The sequence below is a fragment of the Galeopterus variegatus genome, unplaced genomic scaffold, assembly GCF_000696425.1.
Source record: "Galeopterus variegatus unplaced genomic scaffold, G_variegatus-3.0.2 Scaffold603, whole genome shotgun sequence".
NCBI lineage: Eukaryota > Metazoa > Chordata > Mammalia > Dermoptera > Cynocephalidae > Galeopterus > Galeopterus variegatus.
This window is the reverse complement of record NW_007726714.1, coordinates 429673-450867: the sequence shown is the minus strand read 5'-3', so window position 1 is coordinate 450867 and position 21195 is coordinate 429673.

Genomic DNA, 21195 nt, shown 5'->3' with positions numbered 1-21195 from the left:
CTGCGACGAGGCGCCACCGGGCCGGGCACCCGAGCGGGTGCCGCACCAGTCAGATCCCAAGTCCACAGGTTGTTAACCCGACGGGGAGGATTTAAATAAATAAATAAGCCTGCCTTTGTATCTGAATAGAAGAGAGTAGGCGCCACAGAACGATCGCAGGCGCGGTCCCCAAACGCCTGCTCCTCCACTAGTTCCTCCTAGAGACTCGCATCCAGCTGTGTTTGCACCGAGAAAGAAAACGCACTTTTCTCAGCGGAGGGAAGGATTCTCAACTTTGTAACGCGGTATGAATCGCAAAGGCAAAAGTAAGAATTCGGCGAAGGTTTCGACATCCTCCGGTTTTGAATCTTCGCTGCTGGTGGCAGCAGAGCTTCTAGTTTCCTATCTGTAGGCGCAAGTGTCTGTGGGTGTCTGCCGTGTGGTCTTATTTCAGAGGCAGTGGCGGCTTCTGGCCGAGGGAAAGAGCCAAAGGGAAAAGTGGGAACAATTGAGCTGTAACAGAAGTGGCTTCGCCTGCAAGCAATTTTAACATAATTCTCTAAGGGATGCACGGGGGCGGGTGGGACGCTTACTGAAGCCTAGATTAAAAAAACAAAAAGGTTACTTTCAAATTATTACTCTTTCCTTCTTTCTCCTCCCCGCCCCCGCCCCCATGCCTACTGAGAAAGTGGTCCTTTAGAAAGGAATCCTGCAGGAATGTGGTGCAAAATGCTTGGATAGCCTCTCTGGCTCTGACACTAACTAGCTTTGTGACATGGAGTCACCTAACTAAACCCTGGGCTTTTCTTTCCTCATTTATAAAAGCAGGGCTGGTGGGAGACTCCAGTGCATTGTCTGTAAAACACTTTTTGATCTGCAGGTTGCCATACAAGTAATAGAAAAGACCATTCGTCTTTCCTTGGGAAGACGTTTCTCTTCATCACTAGGCTTCCAGCTATCCCCTGCACTGCCCTGAACATAATACCTTGCCTCTGAATGACCAGTGTCTGAACCTAGAATAGAAAAAGGTTTCGCTCTTGAGTCAAAGAAATATCTGACTTCCCTGTGCTTTCCACAGGGACCACTTTAATTTTCTTCTTCTACAGTATGCTCACTAGGATATAAATTGCTTGGCTGAGCTAATTGCTTTCCTTCTGACCCTTCCTGTTTTCTTCTCATTTTCACTAATCCTAGAGACAGAGTTCCAAATATTGACAACACACTACGTCAAAACACCTGGTGTGTAACAGCTTGTTTTTTGTGCAAATGGGGCTATACATGGACTTCACAAACAAAATTCTGTATAATACAAATCTGGCATATAATATGAGCCTGGCTTAGGTCATCAATTCCTTCAAGCTCTTTACAGTGAAATTGGAGCGCTGATGATGAAGTGGTAAACCCACATACGCACACATACACAGACGGGCACACATTTGGGTGTAAGGACACTGTACAGCCAGTAAACAAACCACAATCAGGGAAATAAGATGTACCTCCTCTTCTTCAGCTGCCAGTTCTGCCCTAGAGCTGAACTTTTACCATAACTGGTAAATATTTACTTGGAGGTCTGTAGTTGAAACATATCCAATTCCAAAAATCAGTACCAAGCTGCTTCGGAAATGTGTTTAATTTAGGTCTTCATGCAATACCCATAGCTTCCAGAAGCTGGGGGCACATGGCAAGACTTAGGCAATCCGTCAGTAGTCAGAGGACCTGCAATGTGAATTAATTCCACATTTATACAAATAGCAATAACAGTGGGCTGTTTATCACTTCACAACTCATGTCCTCTCCTGCAGGTTAAGACCATCACCTTTTTTGCTGTTGAAAACATAGCGAGCCCTTTTCTTAGTTTTCCACTTTGTAAAGACATTACACAGAAGCTATTGTTTATGAAGACAATCCAACTGAAGTGACATTGTCTTTCTATAATTATTTTCTCAACTGTCTTTAATTTCCCCTGGATTCTTAAGTTCTTAAGCTCCTTCCCTACTTTGCAGGGGATGCTTTTAGTACAGATATACCTTTTTAAAGTGGCTTCCCACCCCACCCCATCCCAGACCATCCCAGCAGAATCTTAGTGATCTGGCCATATCCAACTACTCCCTGTGGAAAGAATTATTACTGCTCCTTCTCTTTGTTAAATTAAAAAGAAATTAAATCTTTCATTCAGCCATAATTTTTCTAGAGTCTTTCTAAAAAGAATGAACACATGAACTATAGCAAAGGCTATTCATGTGAATTGAAAGACAGGAATTGAACACATTCTGGAAATAATGTTTGGAGTGACAATAATAACTACCTATGCTTTAAGTTGCTATGGTGATTTCAAAGTCCCTGCACGGAAATTTGTCATCAAGACTGGGAGATCTTGGCACAATGTTGGGTAATACCTTACCTGTCTCATTCGAAACTGTTAACTGAGTTACTAGTTATTATCTTTCCTCTTTGAAGATCTAAGCAGAGGTCTCATACAGGTTTATGCTGTGATTGGGCTTAGCAAGTAAAAAAGACCAAATAGCCTTTCTTTCTTCTCAGGAACCCTCTTTCTGGGCATTGTGAAAACATTCCCAAATGTCTGTTTCTTATGAATCCAGCCCTGTGAGCTGCTATCTGGTGTCACATATTTCTTTCTAAAGATGGTTTAGTGAACTTCTATATTATTAGTCCCTTGAAAATAATACTTATGAACTTCTCAGATGTCTCAATTGCTCTGGGCAGCATTCCAGGTATTTTGTAAAAGTCAGTCTCGAAGAATAGTTAGATTATATGCCTCCCAAGTCCATTTTTTATATAGAGGAGGAATACAGGATCCAATAGATGGAACACTGAGCTGAGCCAAATTTGGATTCCATTCTTTGGGTTGTTGCTTATTTCCTGTGTGACTTTACACAAATCATCATACCTCTTTGTTTTTATCTTCTATAACCACCTCCCTCACCACTCCCAACACTGCATGCACCTATATTCATGAAATGGCTTACTTAATACCTCTCATTAACAAACACTACATGATGATACTCAGGTTAATTTACTGTTTACTACATTATATCACTAGAGGTTAATAATATTTTTCATTTACTTCAAATGTTCTCTCTTTATAGTTTTATCTCTTTATAAACATATCTCTCTATATGCTTATATATCCATCAGAATACAATCTTCAAACTTTGTGCATTTAGTAAACATATTCTAAAACTTTTAAAACTTTTGAAGTGCTATGTTATCCAGGTAAATTTTATTTGTATTTCAATTAATTCTGGTGGTAACATTTAAAGTATTTTTATAATAGTATTGTATCCACAAAGTTTTATATCATTAACATATATACAGATACTTAAACTTTTGAACCATAATCCCACACATGTCCTAGTTAAAGATTGCAAATAAATATAGACTATTACCTTATTTTAGGACCATTTCATTTTTATGTCCTGTTAATAGAATATATAAAATTAGAAGTCTCTTTTGATGACATAGAATGTAAATGTGTGTGTATATAATGTATATTTTATATATGTATATATATATGTAATATGTAAATGTAAACAGTGTAAAAATATACAACTGTAATATAAACATATACTATAATATATAGCTATATATAATTAAATATTATATGTATTCGTTTTCCAATCCAGTGATCAAGGATAAGTGATAATTACATTTATATAACCAATACAATATTTGAGAAATGATAAAATGACCATTTATTTCAACTATGACCATGAATTTCAACTATGTTCCAAACATGCTCCTGGATGCTTTCCAGGTGTTATTTACTTTATCCTCACAGCAGTTTTATAATATAGTTACTATTATGTCAATTTTACAGCCATACATTACATGCTTGCCCAGTGTCTATGGAGACTGGACCCTGATCTGTGGCCTCCAAAGTACGAGATCTTTCTACTCTGGTACACCTTTCTCACCTGAATGGGTGGATTTAAGGCCTACATACATTTAAATGTATTTCAGTTCAGCAAACATTTATCACTCCCTACAATCAAAAAAAAAAAAAAAATCATTGAGGGCATAGATTTGTTGTATGATGCCTTTTGGAAGGAAAAGCTGCTTTAGTCCATTACTACTTCTTAAACACATACATAATATTCATAGACACAACTTATCTGTGTTTGGCTAGATTGGATTGTCTTCCTAACTTTTAATTTTAAAATTTATTCTGTGTATATGTTTGTGTATATACTTGAAAGTATTGCAAAATTCTAGGTAATTTTAGGGATCACCTAGTTAGCCCTTATTTTACATATCAGCTGACAATAAGAGAAATGACCTATAGTGGATTCAAATTCTCAAAATACTCCTATTTCATGGAATAGTACTAGATTTTGGCATTAGCATTATCTCTGATATTAGAGGACAACCTAGAAAAACAGTATTTTTTATTGCCATCATTGTTAAGATCAAAAGCCTTGATCTTAGGTATTACCAAAAGCACTACTTAATTACTTTATTTTATATTATTTTATTAATTTTTCAAATTTGCAAATTCTTTAAGCAAGTTCTAATTTGGGCATATTATCTTTCATGTATGTCAGACAAACTTTAAAAATCCTATTTTATTTTTCCTACACAATTCAGAAATTAGTTGTGAGACTAATAGGGAATCAGCATATTGGTTTTTTTTGCTAAAAAAATGGACAGTTAATTTAGTAAATAAATATATATTTATAGTACTTGTATGAAGAGGGTGCAAATAAACTAAGTAACAATAATAGAAACTTGAATTCTAAAACATTTTCTACTGTATGGTGCAACTCACAGATGGGACTTTTGTAAGCATCAGTCTGTTCTAATTAGTACTGTTTTTATGTTTCAGAAAACTTTGTGTAAATAGATTTTACATTTCTTCTCTTTCCCTATATATTCCAGAAGGAAGGGATATGACAGAGTAGAATGGTCCCTTTATTTTCAGAATTCAATTAGCATTCACTTTAACAGAAATAAGTATAGCTGGCTGAAGTCATTAGAAAATCCAAGGTCTAATTTTAGTGAACATTTTCAACTTTCTCTCCTTATCCTCAAAATAGATTTTAAAAGTCATTTTTGACTCACTTAAACCTCACATTCTTCCTTCTCACTTCTGGTAGAGGTGATAATGAGCAGTGAAATCATCAAAAGAAAGGTGGTGGGATTGAGGAGAAGAAAGGAAGGGCATGGAAAATCCACAAAGTGGATCAGAAGTTGCTGAATAATGCACAGTTAAACTAAATGCAGTTTATTGATGATGTATATCCCTTACTCTCTGGAGACAGTCACTGGGAGATTTGAAAGAAGAGAGAAATACAGGCTGTGCAGAGAATAAAGCAATCATAAACCCTATAAATTAGCATAGAAATTAGGTCAGGGCCAAAACAAATCCATTGAAGGAAAGAAAGAGTTTTAAATTTTGTTTTAGGGCACTGATCCTGTATCTCTTCAGATACCTATTCTTCACTTTCACAAACTGAAGTGTTACATTTGGGGAAGTTTAATGAAAATGTATGCTCAGGTAGTATTTTTAAACAGATCAACAGATCTTTTGCCTGGCTTTATAAAATCTCTTTTTATCTGATTCTGTGAAGCTACGGTGGCATTGTTAAAAACTGCACGACTGTTCCGATCTCAGTGTGTCTAGTATAGAAAAGTGCTAAATGGATATTGTAGGGTCAAAGAAAGGCTTTGTCAGTGATGTAAAAAGTCAACATTTTCATAGTGGTGTAGGTATGATGACTAGCTGATTCTTTCTTGATACCTTTTGAGGAAGAGAGTAGAGGTTTCTGACCTCAATTTCATTTATTGCTAACAGCTACCAATTACTGGGTGCCTGACTTTTGCCAGGTACATGGTGGGCATTTTCACTAATCTTCACAAGGTCTCTGCTAGTGAATGATGACCCCATTTAGCAGATGAGGGATCGGGGGCTTTCAGAGGGTAAGTAGGTTGTTTGAGGCCACCCAGCCTGGAAGTGGCAGATGTAGGATTGGACAGGGAAAATTTGAGGTAGTTTATTATAACATTGGTGAGTTTTTTTCTTTGTATTGGGGATATTGTAATAATCACTGAAGTAAGCACGTATCTTGGCTATTGGATATGTGTACATTATAAACAATGCCTAGAATCTGGTAATAACAGAACCATTTCAAAAATACCAAACATCTGGAAAAATTTACTAATTATGGACTCAATAAAAATGTCTGTCAGTTATAATTATGAAACATTGAATATTCTCTCTTTTCAAATCATTCGGGTTATCAAGAAAAGAATAAGGATTTTTATAACAGACATTTTTTTAATGGTTTAGAATTATATAGTAATAAAACATGTACTTGGTGAAAATAATGTGCTTCCAGATAATGAAATTATAAATATCCTAAAGGGCTACCATTTTTTAATTGTAGATAATATTTAAATCTGGTCAAATTGATATCAACTTAATTTAGAATGCAATAACAATAATTTTAGTTTTTTTGTGGTTAGCTTCTCCTTATGGATAAATAAATCTTTCATTAACTAGATTTAAATGGAATATCACTAATAATTGGCTTTTGATGGGATAGTTTTATTTATAACTTTATTTTAAATATTCACTTGTTCTTTGGGATTTAAAGTGAGTCAAACAAATGTAGATAAGATGAACATTGCTAGACAAATATTTTTTACTACACAGAATTTAGACTTTGTGCAATTTAAAATTCACATAGACCAAGGAAAGAAGAAAGCTAGAGAGAAAAAAGAGAATGAGAAATTTACGTGGAAAGCAGCATTTTTATGGTAATTTTCTCTAAATGAAAAGGATTAAAAATTCCTTGAATGTGCCGTAAGCTTGGCATATATTCTCTATAGGAATAATTTTCCTTATTCTAAATGTGAATATTCATGTATACTTTCTTAAAAAAAAAATTAAAGCACAGTTCCTGCCACTTCCATATTCTAATACCTCTTGAAAAAAATCTGAGTCTATCAGAGTCCTGCTAGAGCTTGTTAAACTATTCAGTAATAATTGTAAAAGGCATTTTATATACAACACACACCAGTCAGAAAGCTGTGAAACCTCAGGTATCCTTGCTAGCTGTGAGTGTGAATATTTTAGCATTTCTGTGGGATTTCTGGGTCACGACTGATTCCTGGTGCCATCTCCACATAATCACATAATATGTAAGAGAAGCTCTTTTAGGCTAGCCATGGATCCTGTGAATTTGCATCACTTCCAATGGCTTTTGAGGTGCTACACTATGGCCCACAGTTGACCTCCTGAATACCATAATCAAAGCAGCAGTGAATTTTTTTTTTTTTTTTTTTTTTTTTTTTTGTGAAAAGGGCAGGTCTTTACTTATCACTTACTGTTTATCACAAAATATTAGAAATCTTGTACCAGCCTTATGTTTTGCCTCCAACAGATTTGGGCAAATAAATGGCACATTCTTAAGAAGTCATCAGACACTAAAGAATGGTAGCAATGTCATAGAAGCAGCCAGACTTGATGCTGCTGTCGCTTTCCTTATAAGTCATTTACACATTCACAGTCCACTTTCCCTGACTTCCGGGACACTACGTGTGATTGTGTTTTGTACTTTATATCTCTGCTCTATTTTCTCTTTGCTGGATTTTCTTGTTTTTCTTTTCACCTTTTAACTATAGGCTCCTCCTAGGTCTCTTCCATAATCAGTCACTCGGGAGTACTTTCACTGTAATTCTGCCCATCCATTTCTATACTTAGGCCTCCCAGTTCCACTCCCAAAGTCCTCAAATTCTATGCATCCCCCAACTCCTCTGTTCTAAAGAGACAAGTTCTCGCCCCTAAGGATGCTTGCTCCGTCTTGTACAGAATAGCCTGTGCTAAGTCAGGCAATCTACATATGCCAGTGCTTCTAACATAAAACAAATGTTCATACTTACAAACACATTATTTATTTCTACATTCAAACTATTATGAAACCAGTAACTACTAATGCCATCTGTTGGAGGAAGATGGAAGTGAAGAACATAGCTTTGTTCTCACCATATTAATACATAGAGGACTGACTGTTCTTGGAACATAGCAGATGAAAAAGTTTGAAGAAAGCATGTAATGCAACAGAGTACTGTTGCCTGAGGAAAGTCAGCTGCCTGCCTCACAACAGGCCTCATAGTGGCTTTAGAACAGTGAGAAAATGACAGTTACTAGTTTTGAGCATTCACTGGATTAAGGTATATATGTGTGTGCATGTGTATAGTAAGTATATATGTGTGAGTTGTGTTGAATTCTCACAATAGCCTATAGGCATAATTATTTCCAATTTAAAAATAGAGAAATTATAGCTTAAAGCTTTATGTACTTTATCCAAGATCACACAGCCATAATTTAAATCGTCCTAAGTATTACTTTAATTCAGGCACTATAATTCAGGCACTATTACCCTGAGTGTAGTAAGCTATACAGTCCTACAGGCTGCAAAACCTAATTTGGAGAAAATGAGGGAATAGAGAAAGTATTTTTAAATCTCAGGCCTTAACCCATATTGACCTAGCCTAGTCTGACTACATGCCCCAATTTTCCCAGAACAGTCTGTTTTTAGCCTGTTTTCCAGGGCATTGATAGCACTCTTAACATACTATGGTTTAGATACTAAAATTATATGGTCAAGTTAAATTAACCATATTTACAAGATTGGTACAGAAAGTCAAAGGGATCAAATTGTAAACTGAATGTGATATTTATTCACAGCAGGCTAAGCCTGGAATGATTCAGCCAATGGAAATGGAATACTTCGCAGCCATTTGGCTTTGATTCCCTTTGCACTGCTGTGGTTTTCCAAATGCGTACTTCCTCTGGGATGCTCCTTTTTTGTTTTGAAAGCTGGATGGTCTCTGCTGATGAACACATGATTTCTTTAAAAACACAGAACCTTTCTCAGTGTATGGAAAACATGAGGTCTAAGAGCCACTCTTTCACTGAAGAGTACTTTCATGTGTCTGCTCTGATTGCATATCAAATCAGTGGAAAGGACATTTTTCCATATTTCCAAAGTATGAGAGGGCATTTCATTGTAGCCTATGGGTATAGACAAGGGGACAACATGGTGCTTATGAATCTAGACATTGTGATCACACAGACTTAGGTTCATTTCCCAATTCTGTAACTTACTGTTGGTGGTACCTTGAGTATTACAATTTTGAAGACTCAATTTTTCCATTTAATAAAAGTAGTTGCAAATTTTCAGCACTTATCATTTGCCAGGTATTGTTGTAAGAACAATATGAATATTAAATCATTTAATTTTCACAACAGTCAGTTTAATATGAAGCATAAAGAGGCTGTGTAACTTGATCACAGAGGAGACCAGGAGAGGAGCAGCTGAATAGGAAATGAGACAGGTTGCCTCCAGAAACTTCACTTACCCAGTCCTCTGTGCTTGGTCCTGTAAAACAGGATTAGAGTTTATGTACCTACCTCTTGGAGTAGTAGTACATATAAATAAGAAAATGTATTTAAAGTGTTAATCACAGTTCTTAGCAGAGAGTAAGTTTCAATAAATGCTACCTGTAATAATATTAATTTAATTTCCCCCTTTTCTTCCTCTTCCCGTTATTCATTTTCATTTAAATTAGACCATAATTATTTTTATTTTCAGTACATTATATAATTCTTGCTCTTTTTGTACATTTGCCAGTGCATTTTTCTTCAATTAAAAATTTCTATATTGTCTGCTTAGTTTTTCCAAAACATGATTAATTCCTCACAGTCCAGTAAGTGACTTTTTTCATTCCACATTTTTAGTGTCTTCATCCACATCAGTTTTGATTCTGATGAGTTTCTATTAAACATAGAGATTTTTCAAATTATTTTATTTATGTTTTTTAAGAAGTTATGATCATTTTGTGTGTCTTTACATATTTTTCTGTCAGTTTTGGATAAAGTAGGATTTACTCTTATAGATTCATCATGTGGATATAAATATTTTACTTGTTTCAAAATTTTATATAAATATCTTTTCAGTGAAGCTTCTTTTATCTACATATTTGTAAATATTCATGATTATTTGTCAGGCCTTAAAAACTAACGCCACCTTAAGTGACATTACAAGCGGTGCCATTATGGGCCCACAAGGGCATATTAATGTGGCAGCCTAAGAGGGCACTGGGAGGAAGTAGGGTGGGGGTGTCTGTGGGAACCTTGCCTTAGCCGTTATTGGCCAAATGTGCGCTTCCGTGCTCGTGAACACTGTGTGGTTGCAATAGCTAGGCATTGAGACAGGATGCATGCCCTTGACCTTTAAGCTGATAAGATTACATCAAAAAACCTCCCCTCCCCATTTGCCTTTAAAAGCAAGTGCTTGTGCGAAACTAAACGGAATTGCCTGACAGAAACCCCGCCGCGTCTGAGTGTCTTTAACCTGGCTGTTTGGGGCCATTGGTGTGCTCACCTCTCTTCACTGCTCTCTTCCCCCATCTCCTTCCAAAGGGGACTGGAGGGAAAGAGGAATCCGGGCCATTCGCTCGCCCACCAAAAGGAACGGGGCTAGGGCTGTTCGGGTCAGCCGGCGGCTGACCTGACAATTATTTAGCCTAAATCACTAAGTATTGAATATATGGTTCAACCAGGATGAAAAATTTTAAGATTCCCTGGTATGTTTCTAATAAATATCCAAAATTTTTTTAGTAATTTGCAATAGTGCTGGTGGTGTATGAGAGTACTAGTTCCTCTACAATGAAATAATTACTGTATAATATTTATTTTTATTTATTTCCGATATGATAGGTCCAAATAACATTTATTATTGATTTTATGGGAATGTTAATAATTTTGAAAATAGAAAATTTACTTCATTTTTTTTTCTTTTTTCCAGGAATTAATTGTCTTTCTTATTACTTTGTAAAGCTTAGTATACAATAAGAATACCATTTATTTCCCAAATGTTTGATAACTTCCTTGAATATTTGCTCTATCTTGCTTTTCCCTAACTAAATAACAAGCTCTTTATGGAAAGTGGTAAACAAAGACAAGGCAGATAGTCAATGTTCAATTAATAACTTTTAAATAGCTGAAAGCAGTAATCCTTTAGATTTTAATCATTTATTAAATATTCGTAAAATATCTTTAAGTTTCACCAGCAGCATAGATGATAAATTTTTAGATACAGGAAAATCTGCCTGTTTAAGTAATATCCTCCATACACTTTTTATTTATTATTAAAGGTTATGATAATGTATATTAACATGTGTTCTCTGACCATAATATGTTATATAGTTTCCTAATATAAAAATAAACAACTTAATTAATATTCTGTTACTAGAGTTAAAATGTAATGTGGCTAACTTTTTCATTGAAGAAATGTAAAATTTTTTTTTTTCCAAATTAAGTATATTGGAAGCATCATTTTCTCATTTTTATCTCTGCTGGATAGACCTCCTGGTGTTCAGAGACTGTTCACCCATGAGATCTGCCAATCTATTTTTTTTTTTTTTTTCCTTCTTTGGTCAAATTCTTCTCTGGAGTTTAGCAAAGTGACAAAAATGTAAAAATTCTTTGCTCCTCGAGGGAGATGTTTCTTTTTTTCTGCTTTGGGAAATTGTTCTTTTCATATTTGACTCTAGTTTAAAATGTGAGAGCAAGCAATACATGAACAACTGCATGCAAATGAAGACCTTAGAGTTGCTTTCCCCATTAGAGTAAACGCCTTTGGGTAGGCAGGGACTGTTTTTTATTCTTCCTATTGTCCGTGGTACAATTTTATTATCTGCAAAGTACAGACAATAATACCTTTCTCTGATGTCATGTGGATTAAGTAAAAAGTGTGTCTCTAAAGAGCTTAAAAATTTCTGAAGCAAGAAAGAAAGTTCTTATTTTACTCCTAGGGTTGAAGATGAATTCAAGTGGTCTTAAATTCCAAAGCTTGATAGATAAAGCTATAATCAGTGCATTACAGAAGAACCCTGTGGTAATCTTTTGTTCTCCAGCGTCTATTGCTCTTCACTATTATCTCTCTCTACCTTTCTGCATTCCTTTCTATTACCTAGCTTATATTTCCTTATGTATAATTTTAAAAAAGAATTGATTCTAAAAATCAAAGACATCATCTATAAATTAGCAACTGGGATATTCCTGTCAACATTCAATATTTTATGTGACAAAAAAATTATATATCCTAGTAGAGCTATTTTATATTAAGGCAGATTTTGAGACTTTGTTTTATTAATTTGAGATGGTAGGCATTGCAGAAAATGTGAACTCAGTGTTGGTAAAGGTGGAATGTTCTAGAATTTAAAGTCTATTAAATAAGAGGATGTATAAATTATTACTATTAATATGAATTACAAAACTGTGTCGATATCTTGCTTTAATAAAATCTTGCTGACAATCATCAAAGTAACTAGTACTGTTACTATCCCAGTTATAGATTAGGGACCTGAGACACAGTGAGTATATTGGCCATATTAGGCAAAGTTATGCTGGAGTAACGAATTAGTTCCAAACTCTCAGCAGCTTACCACAACAAGGGTTTATTTTTTACTCATATTACATATCCATTTTTGATCTCTATATACTCTCACTCAAGGACCAGGCTGATGGAGGCTTCATTGTTAGAGACGCCTCAATCCTCACTCTTAGCTTTCAGGATCACTGTGGAAGGAAGGAGAAACATGAAGAACTCATACCAGCAATGAAAGGCCTTGACCCAGCTCTACATACATCTCTTCCACTTGTAACTCGTTTGCCCCAACTCATCACATCCCCTCCCATGTATAAGAGATGTAGAAATGTAGTCTTCCCTTGAGCCCAAGAAAGACAGAGGTATCAGTCAGTCAACAGAAAGCTTAACTAGCTTATCTAAGATTTCTCAGCTGATAAATGGTGCAACTGGAATTTAAATCCAGGTAAACTGGCTCCAGAGCCAGCACTGCTAACAACCTGCTGTCATTAATATGTGGTAGGAAAACATTTATACATTTGATATCTTCCATTTTTTTGTTCCAGATTTTATGTTTATGACTTGATTTGGGAATCATTTATTCCAAATATCCATTGCATTATAAACCAATAAAGACATGACTTCTTAAAAAACAGCTTTATTCTCATCTAATGTATATCCCTGAGAGTGCAGCTACTGAGCATGTTCCCAGTAAATATTATATATGTATGTATAGATAGACACACATGCATGATACATATACATATTTACACAAACTGTGTATAATATTATATATGTATACACACATATATAGATAAGATATTTACAACAAATAGCAATAACTGGGACTGTTCACTGTCTTTCTGATTGTACCTGATTTTTTAAAGAAGAATGTCTTAATTGCTCATTCTCTTCAGATTCTTAATTCATACTACATGAGTTATAAGCTTAATAGCTATGAAAGAGGACAAAGCATTCAAGATATTCTCCCCGTATTCTAAGATGGTAAAAATTCTATTTTTCTCAGGCTGCAAAGCAAACTTAATATTTTAGTAACTCTAAGCCTGAACAAACTCTTTCTATAATGTCTTAAGTAAACAGCAGATGGATTTCAGGTTTTCTATATTATAATCTGAATATACTCTGCAAAATCTATAAATGCAGAAATTTGGGTTTCCTATTCATACCTTTAGTCTAGTGAGGAAAAAACAATCTAAAACACATGTTAGATTTCAGAATAGCTTCTTGCTATTGCCTGCTCAATAGCAAATAATATGAGGATCATAAAGTCTTGAGGAACATGCTGACTTTCTTCTGGGAATGGATAGAAGTGCTCTCTGGTGTGTCAAACTCATTCCGCAGAGTGTTTGCTGAATAAAAAAAGACATTTTATTGCCAAAGGAATTTCAGGTATACATAGGATTACAAATTTCTGTGGGCCTGCTAGGAAAAATAGACACAACAATGAAATAAATATTTCATGCTTAGAGATTGGTGGCTTTCGATTTGGATTAAATTTTAACAAATTTCCACCAATTATTTTATTACACCATCAAAAAAAAATGAAACCATTGACAGCAGTGTAATATCATATTTTAAGAGTTCAATGAAGTATTTTAATAAACTAAAATAGAATTAATTTATGTGAATTCAGATTTGGTTGACTTGTACAATTTGCAAAGTTAGAATTATTCTATTGGAGTCGTGCACATTTGGAGTACGGGGATATGTCAGGTTAGGGTCCACCTCATGCTGAAAACCTCTCATTTTATATATGGGGAAACTAGGCTTAGAGAAGTTAAGGTCATGACAATAAATATCTAACTAATGGCAAGGTAGAACAATTTATTTTCTTCCAAAATTAAATAATTAAATAGGTAAAGTAATTTCTTTATTCTATATGTTCAAATTCGGTAGCTGAGCCATTTTATGGATGAAACATTTTAGACAATTTTGCATATAGATATAAAATGTCGATTTGATAATATATTATTTTAAAATTTGTCTATTTTTCCAAAAAAAAGAGTAGAAATTCTGAAATAAGTATATTGTCATGTGAATTTCTTCATAAGTCATTCAGAAAATTAGAAGGTGGACATCTTACGTAATTTTATAGATTCTTTGCCAATCTAATTCTATGGTTACTGCCTGCTGTGTAAGCACACATAGACATACCTCCACACACACTCCGTACACACCTTCAAACATATACACAGTCATATTACTTACACACCATGTAGACAGTCATATTACTTACACACACATACAACAAATGCATCCATGTGCACATACACCTGCACTTCTGCCTATAGAAAATATTTGTGCAAGAATAAGAAGTAATATGAATTTTCTACAAAATTACTTTATCACATATTCAGACGACACTGTAAACCATACATTTTCAGACATATTTTGATTTGGGGGAGAGTTTTAAAGATACATTGTGAAGAAAATGTTGACATCACAATGCATTTTAGATCTCCTATCCAATTAGCTCTTTTTCCAAATATCTCTTAGGAGGATTGTCTTAACATAATAATGAATTCTGTATTGTGCTAGAGAAAAGTAAGGTCTATAACACAGTACTAATATGATACAGCTGAAATGTTTAATACCATGAGTCTTTCATACCATTTCTTATCACATTAACACAGGGACAGCATTCCTCTCTTGGCCAGCTTAGTTTCCCCACTGCCTGCAACTATTAGGGATTCATGAATATTTAAAAGTAGTGAGAATAAGCTTTTGTTGATTCTGTGTTGTGGCTCAAGAGCTGAGGTTGACTTTTTGTTTTTTTCACAAATTAGATTATCTCAGGAAAGATTCTATCACATGCAACAGAGCACAACACCTGAAAAAAGGAGCTAGGCCTTGCCAGATACTTATTAGAACACAGGAGCGGTATTCTCTGATATTGTTCTGTTTCATCCACTTGACCACACAAGGCCAATGGGCTGCAGGCAGTAGCCTCACGGTGTTGGCAGCAGCAGGAGAGGTATGTATATTGAGAGAATTTTATTTTTCTCTATTGCCAAGCTCCCTGCTGACTTTCCTGCAGTTCAGAATGCAACAATTTAACAGTTTACTAGTCATCTTTCTGAAGCTGATAGTTTTGCATAAATACTTTGCATCAGCTCTGGTACATTTCATGTTTTTGTCTGTGCTCTTCTATATTATATCCTGATTCCTTTCCTCTGAGTGAAAAAAATAGCAGTAAATGAGTCTGAATTCCATTATGACTTTTAATTTGTAATTTTTTCTTTTCTTGAAGTAGACAGGTAAAACATCCTTCAATACATATAGAATGCTGCTGATAGTCATCTGAAAGGGGAGATATAATTTCTTACAAAAATAGATTTTATTTTTGAATGATTTATTTTGAGTTAAATATGATTTAGATGAAATTATTATACATTAGCTGAATTCAACAAAGCAATGGCCATTCAGTTAATTCATATTTGTTCAGTGATCACAAGCTTTGGACATTGTCCTAAACACTGAGCACAATAAAATCAATATATTTAAACTTTATTAATTTAGATCCTTTCATTTTGGATATAAAGACTCCTGTATGCTATCTTTACTAGAAAAATTAAAACAGTAATGTAATATTTTTCTATAATTTTCACAATTTTAATCTTTAACCAATCTAAACTTAGTAGTTAAAAAGAATTACTTCAACTTCTAGTTTTAGTTACTATTTATCATGGGTCAATAGTAATTTAATATTGACGATATGATCTTAAAGTATAAGATTATCATAATTGAATGTGTTGTGTGCACAGTAAAATCCTCAATCAAGCTGACTTAAACATTCATGACAATTGTCATCTCATATAATGGAAGGACTAAATATAAGGCAGAAAATAGACACAGAAGTTTCAGGCGCTAGGGTGAAATACTTTAAACACACAAATCATTTAGAAAGCAGAAAACTTAGTCCCTTTCTACGTCTAAAAATGCCTTTCTACCCCCACTACCCCCACTTACCCCATAAGCATACAAATAACTCTTGGCTATACTTTAGCAGTGACTGGCTTTTGCTTCTGAAAACTATAACAGGGAAGAAACTTGAATTGTATTAAGAAAGCGATTAAAATTTGGCATGATATAAAGAAAGATACAGTTTTGTGACATGAAAATATCTTATGGATATATAATATTGCAGGATAAAATCTCAGAGTTTAATGTCTCATAAGAAAGTTATTTTAGAATAAAGTCCACAACTTTCCTAATTATGTATGTCTTCCTAAATAAATGTAAAATACTTCTCCATTAATATAAAATTTATGAATTCTGATTTATGAGTCATTAGCACATTAATTTGCTTTTTGAATTGAGAAGGACATATGCCAGCTAGTTGAGGATTAATAAAATTAGATAATGACATAATTTTTTACTTATATTTTGTTTTTCTAGAATATAAACTTACAAGTTATTTCAGGACCATTCTGAATATTCAGACATATTATACATAACTTCAATCAAATAAGAAAAGTATAATTTTACAAGTAACAAGCTGGTGCTCGATAATATAACTGGATGATTTATCTTACATGCTTAACATCTGCCTAACAGTAAATTAGAAAGTGAAAAGGTGAAAGTTGGGTTAGATATTATGAATCCTCCTTAACCACCAACCTCACCAACTGCCCACCTTACTCAAATAACTATGTATTTTGGAATATCTGAAACTCAAGGGAAAGACAAGTTTGGGGGTGGACATGATATTTTAACTCTGTTTCATAAAATGGTCAAGTTATTCGGTTCTTTATATTTTGTATCACAGTTTTCTTCAGGGAAAACAATTACTTATTTTAAGGAAGAGGTTATATACCTGTGGACATTAATAATTTTCTACAAAGATAAAGTTTACTGTTTAATAAAGTTTAGGCATAATTTTATAGTATAGTCTTGGATAGAGTTAATACAATGAAATTGTGAATTTTTTACTTTGATAATTTTTAGAACTGAATTAAATAAGTCTAATAATGATTGTTCATTAGTGATTATGTTCTATGGCACATGCCCCAAGTGAATAACGACAGACACTCACTGCTAAAGTCAGGAATTAGGGATTTTAATTCTTGGCCAGCCAGCCATCTCCCCAGAAAGCCTGGTCAGAGAGCAGCCCCCAGCCTCATTAGGGAAGGGTTTATAAAGGCAAAAACCGTATCCTGTCTGGCATACAGGATGTTCTGCAAGAGCAAGCAAGCTGGTTTACAGAAGCCAAAATAAGCAGGTTAAGCCATTTTTATTGGCTCTTCTGCCTGTCTCCAGGCAGAGTTTCCTAAATTGGGGGTCTTCTAACAGATGGTTAAGTAGGTTACTGTGGTTGTGAGTTAAAACTAGGTAAAAAGGCTTTTTGGAGAAGGGTCTTTATCACACCTGGGTGCAAGGGCAAGAAGTGTGGTTACGTGAAGAGGGGTCTGCTTTAGAGAGCAGCTCTGTTTCTCATCTATACAGGAAAGAGCTGGCAGTCTGTGGTTTTCTTGCTAACACAGGAACAGGCTTGTGACCACAGACCTATAGAGTGCAGAAATGAATTTAGCTGTTTTCACAACTGGGACAAAGATAGAGTCAGTCATGCCAGCTTGCAACAATTACTTGGCATTTCTATGTATAAAATGACTCTTATATAGGAAATTTTGTCATTATTTATTGTCATTGGCATATTCTTGTTTTACTTTAATAGAGCAGCACCAATAAATACAGTTTCATTAGACAAGAACTACCAAAAGAAATAATAGAAAAAAAGTTACACAAATCCATGATTTCCATTTCTTTTTATATAAAAATTCTATGAGCTATATAACCACTATTAAAAATGAATAACAGAAATGATAACTAAATATTGCTTTAATCTGTTCAAATTCTAGGAAAGACAATAATCCAGATATTCAAAACCAGTATTGTAAACTATCTTTGCCCAGTAGGCATTTGCCTATCTAGAGCAAACAGCTATGAAATTGAGCTGTGTTTTGGCAGCTTAAAGGGAAAAAAGATAAGAGACCAAACCTAGGATTTGCACAAGATGAAGAGTCTGGTAACCTTCCTCACTTTAAACTGGGACTCTGCTCAGCTACAACTTCATGATAAAGGTCAACTGGAAGTATCAGAACCCCAATAATAGCAGCCCAAGTTTCTGTCACCTGAGTGGTCCAGTGACCTTAACATGTTATAATTGGACTAAATTGTTTCCTGGTTCTGTAGTGTCCATAGGATCTCACATAAACCTAATGAAACCCCTCTCTGGGAAAATGTTCTGTTAGCCTAGGCCTCAAATTATCTCATATATAAATTTTTGCAAAGCTCAAAATAGCTAGGTATTCAAGGGAATAAGATACAATGAGTGAAAATCAGTAAAACAACAAATAAATAGCACAAAAACATGAGGTACTAAAATTTTCAGACAGACTATGAAATAATGAGACTTAATACTTTCAAAGAGACAGGGAAAATCTTGAACATGTTTGCAAAGAGCAAGAAACTATAAAGTGTTATATGCCAATTTGGAAAACAAATAGAAATTCTAGAAGTGAAAAATACAATAACTAAAATAACAAACTACAGATTAGACACAATTAAATGAGATTTGAGGAGCATTATTGAAGAATGCAAACAGAGAGAGAAGAATAAAGAAAATACAGAAGAGAAAATAGAGGCACAGAGACACTATGACAAGTTATAGTATCTATTCCTCTTTTCTGTAATATATATATCACAGAAGAGAGTAAAATGAGCATTTCTATTTTTAAAAAATTAATCTGAAATGGTATACCCAATGAAGTATGTATTTTAAATTTAGAGTAAAGAAATACATTTCAAACAAATAACAACCTAGAGTTCACCACCCAGAGAACTATACTAAAGGAAATTATAAAAGATATATGTCAGGCTAAAGGAAATTCCTCCCAAACAGAGGATTTGAGAGGCAAGAAGTATCAAAGAACAAAAACAAAATCATAAATATATGGAAAATAACACAACAAATTAACATGAACTATGCAAAACTACTCAATAAACAAGCAAAGAAACATTACGGATTATAAATCAGACACGTAAATACAGAAATAGTACATAAAATAGTACAGAAATAGTGTAGGAAATAAACTATTTCAGTATTTTAAAGTACTTATTCCAATGAGTGGGAGAGGAAAGATTTTGATTAAAGTTAGACTTTGAGAAGTAGTGGGTGCATGTTGAAATCCAGATGAGCTAATACAGAATATCGGATTTTCAAATAAACTCATGCCCATTCCAAGCTTTACAAATTATTTCAAGGACAGAGGTGATCAAGAGGCTAAAAAAGCAGGGAGAAGTTTGAGCATAAAGGTAGCTCCTCGAATCACTCCTTCTCTTGTGGGACACCCAGCCCCTGGCCCAGCGTGGAGGAGTTCTCTAAATGAGGTACATAAGTTATTGCCTCACACAGCTGGAAGTGTCCTTTCTATAAAATAAATTTATTTCATATCTCCAGCTTATGTGATATATTCTTAGACAACAATGCTTCATAAATCCATAGATTCTAAAAGGTTTATTACTATACAAGATTCTTTAGCCTGGGATTCTTATTTTACACGTTCCATAGATAAAGACTTACCTCCTTGTAAGTATCATTAGTCTATTTAGCTACAACTCCAGTTCTCTTGTTGATCAGGAAATTGGATGAGGTCATCTGCCCTGTTTTCTTTCCCCCCAGAGGCATTCTTCCCGTAATCTGGGAGGGAACGAAGTAGAGGTTAGCTGTTTAACTCCATCCTTTTCACTATGGTGAGCAATTGAAGAACAGAAGTAAAATATATAAATGTTGTGTTGGTAGAAAGGGAAAAATGGATGATAATAAAATATGCATTCGATTCTACAGAAGGTAAGAACGGGGAAAAGCACAGTGAGGACAAAGCATACAAATTAAAAGGTAGAATTAAGTAGAAATATTGCAGCAGTCATATTTAATTTTAATGTATAGCATAGTTCAATTAAAATATGATATTTGATTCAAAAATAAAATTCTATCATGTGCTATTTATAAGAATTCTGAAATATAGTAATATAAAGATATTTAATGTAGCATTTAGATATAGACGTGAAAATGCTAACCAAAAGAAAGCAGTTTTAAGTACATTGATGACATTCAAAATACTCTTTATTGAAAAAAGCATTACTAGAAATAAAAAGAGCTGCTTCATAATGATAAAAAGATTCAATTCATTAGAAAAGTATATGATTTTAATTTGTGTGTCTCAATAATGTTCTTAAATTACATTAAGAAATTAAAATAATTAAATCCACAATCATAATACTTGATTTTAAGTTATCTCCCTTAGTAACTAATGAAACAAGTCAACAAAAAAAATCAGTAAGTGTATAAAAGATGTGAGAAACATTGTAATGATCTTGACTTAATGGCATATAAAAAATATTTCACCCAACAATCATAGAATATACATTATTTGGAGCACATGTAAAGCAAATATTATATGTGCTAGTCTGAAAATCAAGTCTCAATAAATGTCAAATAATTCAAATTATACAGATTATATTCTTTGACCATAGTACATTAGTCTAGACATCAATAACAAATGATAATAAAAAGTTTTCCTGGGGGGGAGGGGGCTAAGAAATATAAATCTAAATGAACCATCTAAAAGCTAGGTCACTAAAATAAAAAAGTTCCTGGTTTTGGTTGCTAAGGGTAGAGGTGCAGGTGAAATAATTAAACAAAAAAACAAAATTTACTTTCATATAAAGACAAAAAATGAGAGCCTAGAGAGCACAGATTAATTTTCAGCTCACAAATTTATTTCCAGCAAAACTATGA